The 8,753-nt window shown below is 57.8% G+C and overlaps 1 protein-coding gene across 2 annotated transcripts in view; it reads left to right on the top strand.

The window, feature by feature from the left end:
- Positions 1 to 201: 201 nt before the first annotated feature.
- Positions 202 to 8,753, top strand: part of CHST15 (carbohydrate sulfotransferase 15) — a 79,746-nt gene continuing 71,194 nt past the window's right edge. The window contains exon 1 of one of the 2 annotated variants that reach the window (XM_040255106.1): positions 202 to 323. The gene's annotated coding sequence lies outside the window, so the exon portion shown is untranslated. Of the gene's footprint in view, positions 324 to 1,372; positions 1,450 to 8,753 lie in introns of those variants that run through there. The other variant, XM_040255105.1, reaches the window with a different exon arrangement.

Genomic DNA, 8,753 nt, shown 5'->3' with positions numbered 1-8,753 from the left:
TTCGTGTTGACTTGGAACGGGAAGGGGCGGGAACCAAACCCATCGCTCGGCGCTCACGCCTTGGTCTCACATTCCAGACCCAAGCTGATGTGTGTCCGCGCGACATGAGGCGGGGGGACGTGGGGGGGGGCGGGTTCTCTGCGGTTGTTTCATTCGCCATCCGCACGTCACTCCCAAAACTTTTCCTCCCTGCGCTCGGGGAGTCAGGTTGACGCGCCCCGCATGCCGGGCTCCGGGCGCGGGGCTAGGCGCGCTCCCGCGGAGCCGGAGCCGCAGAGGCTGGGCTGCCCCCGCCGCCCCCAGGCTGGACTCCGGCTTCTCAGGTACAAGTTGGGTGCCAGGCGCGGCGCGGGGACGGCCACAGGCGGCGGGTGGGTGCCTGGCCCTGAGCTCCGGCGCCCCTCCGCGTTCCGGCCGGGCAGCGCCGGGGTCGGCCCGGGCTGGGCGTAGGGAGTCCGGGCCGGAGGAGGCTTCGCGCAGCCTCACTCCCCGCGGCGCTCCCCGCGCGGTGGCGGCGGCGGAGGCGGCGGCGGCGGCGGCGGCGACGACGGCCCAGGCAGACAATGAACTTGCGAGCGCGCGCAGAGCAGAGGCAGGTTTGGGCCCCGCGACCCTCGGCCCAGCCTCACCGAGGCAATCGCCGTCTCCAGCGGAGGGCGTCCCCTCGCCGCCGATCCCGGCCGCGCTCTGGGCGCCCCGCGCGCCGGGGACCCCGCGGGAAGGGCTGCTCGGAGGCGGCGGCGCCAAGGGCTCGCACGCCCCCCTCTCCCGCTAGGGAGAATGCGATCGGAGCACGGGGACCGGGGACTCGGCGAAGGGGTGGTGGCGCTGCGAACAGCTGCCTCTGGGCACGCACAGGCCGGCTGTCCAGGAGAACCGCCCCAGGAGTCGGAATGGGGCTGCGGGGGGCGCGCTCTGCAGGCGGAGGACCGACTGACCGACCGATCGGTGCTTTCTCCCTAGGAGCGCGCGTGGGGTGAAGGTGGGGGTGGGGATTCCCCAGCCATGCGCTCCGCTGCCGGTCGCACTTCGGGGAAGTTTCCAGGTGCGGCCCGGGGCAGGTTGGTGTGTTTGCTATCAGCCCTCTCTCCTCGACTCGGGTTCGGGGCCACCTTCCTGCCCCGGCTCCAATCCCGCAGCCGCTCCGGGTGGGAAGGCGTGGGGTGGGGGATCCCAGGCGCGGAAGCCCGTGGGACCGGGTTCCGGGAGGGGGACCTCGTGGGCGGGCCTGGGAGGAGACGGGGGCGCGGCGAGGCCCGAGCGGCCTGAACTTTTGCTCCCCGCCTTCTTCCTCCGGGCCCTCCGCCCCCTGTCCCCTCCCAGCGCCCCGCCGCAGCTCCGGAGGCGGTGTGACTTGGGAGGAGCCGAGGCTTCCCGGCGGTGGCGGAGGCGGCGGCAGCGGCGGCGGCGTCCCCAGCCGGCCTGGGCGCGGCGAGCCGAACGCTGCAGGTCTGAGCCGAGCGGCGCGGCGGGGCGGCGGGGGCTGCGTGGCGACGGAGCTGCGGGGAGCCGGGGTGGCATCAGCCCCTGCGAGGGGGCGACGCCGCCGATCGGAATGGAGCGCGAGTCTGTTGGGTTATAGGTGCGGGTGGAGAGGACTCGGTGGCCGTGGGCTGATGGGGGACGGGTCGTGGCGCAGGTGGCCCCCTTGGAGTCCTCCTAAGATCGCAGGATGGAGGCGCCCGGGAGAAGCGAACCTCGCCTTTGGGAGAATGAATGAAGCGCTGTGGAAGCGCCTTCCGACTCCTCCGGGCGAACGGATTGGCCGGCGTGCGCGCGTGTGTCTGCGTGTGTGTTTAGGATTCGGAGCCGCCAGGGTCCTGGGCGCGGCTGCTTGACCGCCCCGTCGCGGTACTGGCCCCACGTTGCCCGTCCGCCCTGCAGCCGGGGTCGGCCCGCGGGGGCTGGAGCGGCGGGTACAGACTGAAGGCTGAGGTTCGGGGGCTGGCTGTTGGCCACTGGACGTCCGCGCCTGGAGTAGGGAGGTTCGAGAAAGAGGCAATAAAGCCTGGGGCTGAGCCCAGCTTCCCCGCCTCCGGCCCCTAGGCCCTTGCTGCATTCACGTTGGGTGAGTTGATGGCACGGAGTTTGGGAGAATGAAGTTATATCTCAAGGAAGCCCCAGGACGCCCCGCGAAGGGATGTGGCTCGCTGTCTTGTGAGGCTGAGCCGAGGGGTTTGCAGGGCCCCAATTCTTATCAGCTGCGGTTCTAGAAGGACATCCACCAGGTGCTGGAGCAGAAAGGCAGTCCGGGGGCACACCTCCTGAGGCACCCGGGGGGGAAACTGAGGCCTGGAGATTTGCCCCAAGTTCCTCTAGAACTGCCCCCCCAACACACAGCATTTTCCACGTCCAACTTTCCTACTCCCCTTCCCCTAGTGGTGCAAAATCAGGAGCCCTCCCTTCCAGAACATGGTTCTTGTTAATTTTACCAACAGTCTGTTGAATCCGGATGTCTTAGCATACAAATCATATATGATTTTGTTTAAAATAGCATGGGAATAAAATGCCTTTTAACTGCTGCTGCTAGGTAGTTTTTAATCAAATAGGTTTTTCAAATAGGTTTAATCAAATAGGTTTTTCTCTCTAACGCTCCTGAAAGATTGGCAGGAGAATGTCCTGCCTCCTGCTGGCAGGGGGAACTGAGCCAGCAGGTGAAGCAGCTTGCCAGGCTCTCTCGGTGCATAGGTGCGCAAGTGAGTCAGAAGTGAAGCTGCAGGGGGCTCTTCTCCCCCTTCCAGGTCCAGCTCCCTGGCCCTTGGAAGGAAACTCAGCAATGTTTTTGTGTTCTTTCTCGGGTGTTGGATGACTGCAGCGAGCAGGGTTAATTCATCCAGGACCTTGTGTTTGGAGGCAGGATGGAGAGGCTGATTTGTGCAGAGTGGATCCCCTGCCTGCCTTGCTTTTCTCTGATGATCAAATGGCCAGAGATCCCAGCCCTGTCACGGTGGCTGCTGTGAGGTCTCTGTCTGCACTTTCCTTCGTTTCTGTTGCTGTTGCCTGTGGCCAGGAGAAGGGAGGTGTTTGGTTTTTCCACTGGCCCGAAGAAGAGAAGATTAATCCCAGTGTGTGGAAGAGGCAGTGTTTGCAGGAAAGTTTGGGCGAGGTTAGGAAGTGGACTTTGCTTATTTGGTGTCTGGAGAAGGCGCAGAAGAGAAGCCCCAAGTTAACAATCTGGTCCACAGGAACCCCAGGCTCTTGGAACCTGCGCTGGTGGGTGCTTCAGGTTAGAGCTGGGCTGTGATTAGACTGTGGGTGTCCAAGGCCACCTAGGACCTGGGTGGAGGTTGCCGGGTGCACTGGCATCCAGGTGAATCCCTGCTAGCTCCAGGGGATGGGGAGAGTTGGGGAGACTCCGGGGCTGCCCTGAGCAGGTGAGCACATGCCCTACCCAAGAGGGCAGCTTTGACTCAGCTCTACCTAGCTGGGAGAAAAATTGACTTGACAAGTCTTGTTAATTTTCAAGGGAATTCTCAAGCTTGAACATTTAAGTGTGGGCTCAAACTCTACAGGGAGAGGAGACGGTTGGGAGTGGGTGCTCTGCCAAGAAGTCTGAAGCTTGACATCTGGTCCTAAGTTTGTGCGTATTGGGAAGGGTGTCCCACTATCAGAGAAGTGAGACATGTGATAAGGATATGGAGACCACAGCCCCAGGCCAAGGGACTAGAATGACGGACGCCCTCTGTGCCTGTGGCCAAGTGCCAGCCTGCATGTGCTGTGTGTCACGCATCCATTCAATAGCTATCTGATGAACTCCTGTCTCAGTTGGTAAAGAATTTGCCTGCAATGTAGGAGACCTGGGTTTGATCCATGGGTCAGGAAGATCCCTTGGAGAAGGAAATGGCAACCCACTCCAGTATTCTTGTGTGGAGAATTCCATGGACAGAGGAGCTTGGTGGACTTCAGACCACGGGGTCACAAAGAGTTAGACATGACTGAGGGACTAACACTTTCACTTGCCATATGGAAAGAGGCACTCTGCATAAAACTTTTCATATCATTTCATTATTCAACAGTAATACACCGATACAGGGAGAAGACAGAGTTCCTGCCCTTCTAGGAAGGGAGCAGGCAAAAATGTCTGTGCCGGGTAGATAGTTGAGCAGTGAGCTGCATTAACAGCTGGGAGAGTAAGGCCAGGAAAAAGGCCAGTGAGGGGTGGGTGGCCTGGGAGTCTTTTCTTACCGATGTGGGAATTGAGGCACGGAGCAGTGAGTCTCAAGTCACGGAGCCCAGAAGTGAAACATCAGCCCAGGTCTCCAATGCTCTGGCTACTGGTCTGGCTCTTACATCCCACCCTGCCGGGCTGGAGCCTCTTGGAATCTCCCAGATGAGTGGACACCCCCTGTGCTGGGCAGCTTTTGCTTCCTGCCCCCCAGATCCAGACCCTGTCCTGGTCCCCAGGCGTCAGCAGTTCCAGGATTACAGAGGCACTGTTTGGAACCTGTTTGTATGAGAGACGAGTTTCCTTGATCTATGAATAAAAGCAGAAACTATTTAGAAACGTAGCTGGTCTGGGAGCGTCGTTGTGTGAGCATTCCATCACCAGGCATCTCCTGAGCGGCACGTGATGTAGAAGTGGTGCTCTCAGTCATCAACTGGTGAGGAAAGTGGGGCTACTCAGGGGACGGTGGCTGACTTCCGCCCAACTGTGCTGCTTTGCTGCGGAGCCTGTCTTCTCACTTAGCAGACGACATATCGGGGGACTGTTCTGACTTGCACAGGGTGTTTCTTTATTGTTCTCAGGTGCTGGGGTCTGATTTCCTTCCTGAGAGGCTCCTCCGTTAAAACAAAGTGCTAGGACGGGATGATTGATGTGTAGACCCGGGTCTTCATGGAGTGAAATGAAGCGCAGAGGTGGCTGTTATCTGGTGTGTGTATCCAGTGTCCACATCTAGGAAGAAAAGTAAAGGGTCTGTGTTCATTCGGGCCAATACAGAATATTTTTAAGTACGGGCTTTGGGGAGGAAGACATTTGGTCCTAACAGCCGTCCTTTGCTGGGTCCCTACCGGTTCCCAGCTTGCCCTGTGCCAGCCTGGTCAGACAGGTCTCCCTTTGTCTACATTGGTGTCTCTACTCTGTCTTCTCCCTGTATCGGTGTATTACTGTTGAATAATGAAATGATATGAAAAGTTTTATGCAGAGTGCCTCTTTCCATATGGCAATCAGAGGGTGGGGAGACTGTTGGAGACCCAGAGCCTAATCATTTAGCCCTCCGAATGTGCAGGAGGTCAGATCACACGCAGGATGGCAGTGGAGGCAGGAGAGACACAGGATCGGGGTGGGGAAAGCAGCCATGGCTCTCAAAGGGGAAGGCGGTGATGAATCAGCAAGTGGGGTGGGGGTGTGGCAGAGGAAAGCAGGTTCTCAGTCTCTGTTGATTTCGAAAGGGATGTGGAGGAAACGCGAGCAGCCTGTTTCATCAGCGCCAGCCATACGCGGCATTTATGTCTTCCTCCAGGTACAAGCCCAGGGCCAGGTGCGTGGGGGCCACGAGGCAGAGCTCAGAGTAGTGGGCCAGGCAGAACCTGGCACGAGTCAGATTACGTAACACTGCCCAGAGTGCAGCAGTTGCTAGGTTAGCACAGCTCTGAGATTGGAGTGGCCTGAGGCCACTTCACCCCTGGCCTGAGAGCTGAGGCCTGAGAGCTGAGCCAGGTTATTCGCTCTGTTGTGTCCCGCTCCTTGCGACCCCATGGACTGTAGCCCGCCAGGCTCCCCTGTCCAAGATTCTCCGGGCAAGAATCTGGAGTGGGTTGCCATTCCCTTCCCCAGGGGATCTTCCCCACCCAGGGATTGACCCGGGTCTCCTGAGTCTCCTGCATTGCAGGTGGATTCTTTACCGTCTGAACCACCAGGGAAGTCCTACACAGGACTTAATACCTGCTTGGAGTGGTGCCTAGCATACAGTAAGTGCTTAATATACATCAGCTCTAGAGCTCATTACCGGGGATGGGAGAATGTCTCTGAGCTCCCTGAAATTGCTTGCCCAGTGTTTTTTTTTTTTTTTTTTTTTTTAATGTAGCTGTGTATGTTTCCTGGTGGAGGAGGGGAGCATGACTCCTAGCATATTCTACCTCAGAGAGCTTCTCTGATACCCCAGGACACCTTGGCTTCTAGTCAGGCTGATTGCTTCATCTCTCCCGGCAAAGAGAGGGCTACATCCACAGCTGCCCTCTGAGATGCTTCCAGCGGACACCGTGGACAGGCGGCCGGGCGGTTTGGCTGTGCTTCTGTGTAGTGGTGATTAAGCCGGGGGCAGATCAGGGGATGTGCTGGGGAGGCCGGCTTTCGAATGTTGCATTCCTGAGCCCCAGTCCAAGCTTCAGAGAGTTCTGAGTGGGTGTGCGGGGGCCTTCTTGCCCGGGCAGGCTCGTCCTGACACCAATGCTACATTTCTAGAATTTGTCCGGGTCCAGGCCTTCTGGGTCTCTGAAGCAAGAAAGGCTGGCAGATCCTCAAAAGCAGAGAGTGTCATTATAATGGAAACCTGGACGCTTTCCAGGACTGTGCTTGTGATAAAAATATTGAGACAGGCCGCCTCGTCATCCAGGTGCCTGGAAAATACCCCAACACGGGCACACAAGTAGATTACAGGGCTGTGCTGTGCTGTGCTCAGTCACCTCGGTGGTGTCTGATTCTTTGCGACCCCATGGACTGTAGCCCACCAGGCTCCTGAGCAAGGGGTTCTCCAGGCAAGAGTACTGGAGTGGGTTGCCATGCCCTCCTCCAGCAGATCTTCCTGACCCAGGGATTGAACCCACGCCTCACGTCTCCTGCATTGGCAGGCTGGTTCTTTACCCACTAGCGCCACCTTGCTGTTCAGATGCTCAGTCGTGTCCCACTCTTTTCGACCGCATGGACTGTAGCATGCCAGGCTTCCCTGTCCTTCACCACCTGGGCAGGTGCAATTATTTTTTCCTATGACAGGCAAGAACCTGGTGGTTTTACATCTTCTCCTGAAATGGAATATGTGCCTGCTGGCCCTTTTTGCTCCCTGTGATTGAGAAGATATTGGTGTGACCTCAGGCCTCGATAGGTGGCGGGTCCCTTCCTCCCAGGGTAGCCCTGGATCTCGGGGAAGTTCTGACCTGCTCTGCTTGCCCTGAGGGGGCTGGGGGCCCATAGCGCATTTGCTGTGAGGTTGGAAGGTGCATTTCAGAGTCTGAGAGGCCTGTAAAGCTGTGTTACTGTCTCACTCCTTGTTGAAAGGGGTCTGGACTGCTGTGTCTCCCCTTTGTGACATGTGTTAGCTGATTTGGGCTGAATGAGGCAAGTTTGACTAGCACCTTCATTTTCCAATCCACCAAAGGTTTGGTGCCCACCATGCAGATGTGCATTTAACCTGAGTGTTGAATCCCTTATCCCCTTGGAGAGGCAGCCTAGGTGGTGGGGTGAGCCTGGACACCATGTGGACCTGGGCTTGAGTCTCTCCTGTGTTTCTTTGTTCCATTATCGTGACCCTGGGCCAGTGGTTACATTTGCTTGGTCCTCAGTTTCCGTATCTGTAAAGTGGGGTTGATAATCTCTATCTTGTTTTTGTAGCGTAGTTTGGGTACCAGCAGTACAAATGGGCTTCCCTGATAGCTCAATCGGTAAAGAATCCACCTGCATTGTGGGAGACCCCGGTTCGATTCCTGGGTTGGGAAGATCTGCTAGAGAAGGGATAGGCTACCCACTCCAGTATTCTTGGGTTTCCCTTGTGGCTCAGCTGGTAAAGAATCCATCTGCAATGCGGGTGACCTGGGTTTGATTCCTGGGTTGGGAAGATCCCCTGGAGAAGGGAAAGGCTACCCACTCCCATCTTCTGGCCTGGAGACTGACCGTTCCATGGGGTCCCAAAGAGTGGGACACGACTGAGCGACTTTCACTTTCTTTTCACAGTACAAATTGGGGCTCAAGGGAGCCCCCAAATTAAACCCCTCTTTCCTGGCCAAGTTCTGAACCAGTGGAGAGAGGGGAGGAGAAAGATGTGTAAAGATAGAAATGCAGTATTTGGTCCCAACTGAAGTGGATCTTGGAGAATGTGATTGAACCAGTGGGCATGTGGGCATCGCATACCTGAAGTGAGAAGTGGGCAGTGAGGCCCACTGACTTCCCCTGAGTTGCAGGCCAGTGGGAAAGCGGCAGTCTGTCCCGGGGCAGCTGCCACTGCCCCCACCCCAACCCGGGGCAGCCAGCAGGGGGCAGTGCCGACTCTGTGTGGGAAGAGATGAGGCCAGGCTCCTCCTTGCACGCTGCTGGGATGGTGTGGACCTCACCAGGTGGAGACACAGTCGTGGTACACAGGCAGCACTGTCTCCAGGAGGAAGGAAACAGCTGGATTGGGCAAGAAGAGTCCCCCCGGGCCCCCCACCTCCCCTGACCCCTCCACCCACCCAGAGCAAATGATAAGTGCTGAGCCCAGGGCCTGGCCCATAGAGGGGTCTCACACATGGCACCTGTTAGGTGCAGAGTTGATAAGGACAGCATTAGATATGCAGTCGCTAAGGACATCGAGGTTAGGAGGTAAGCCTGTCAACTGTGTTGCTATCTGCAGAGCATGGCAGTGATGAGTCAGATTGAGGGAATGATCAGCCTTTGACTTCAAGGCTGCATTCTAACTGTAACACAAGGGTAATTTACAAGGAGGGGCAGAACCACTGGTAGACTGACCGCCTGGTAGCCTGAGTGTGAGAGCTTTTCTGCCTCCTCTTGGTCCCCTGCTCTTGACTTCCCCCTGAACCTTCGTCCAGCCCCCTGCCCCCATCTC

The sequence above is a fragment of the Oryx dammah genome, unplaced genomic scaffold (assembly GCF_014754425.2).
Source record: "Oryx dammah isolate SB20612 unplaced genomic scaffold, SCBI_Odam_1.1 HiC_scaffold_14, whole genome shotgun sequence".
In the NCBI taxonomy this organism is placed as follows: domain Eukaryota; kingdom Metazoa; phylum Chordata; class Mammalia; order Artiodactyla; family Bovidae; genus Oryx; species Oryx dammah.
Note: the sequence above shows the minus strand (reverse complement) of the source record. Positions and strands in the feature narration are given on the sequence as shown.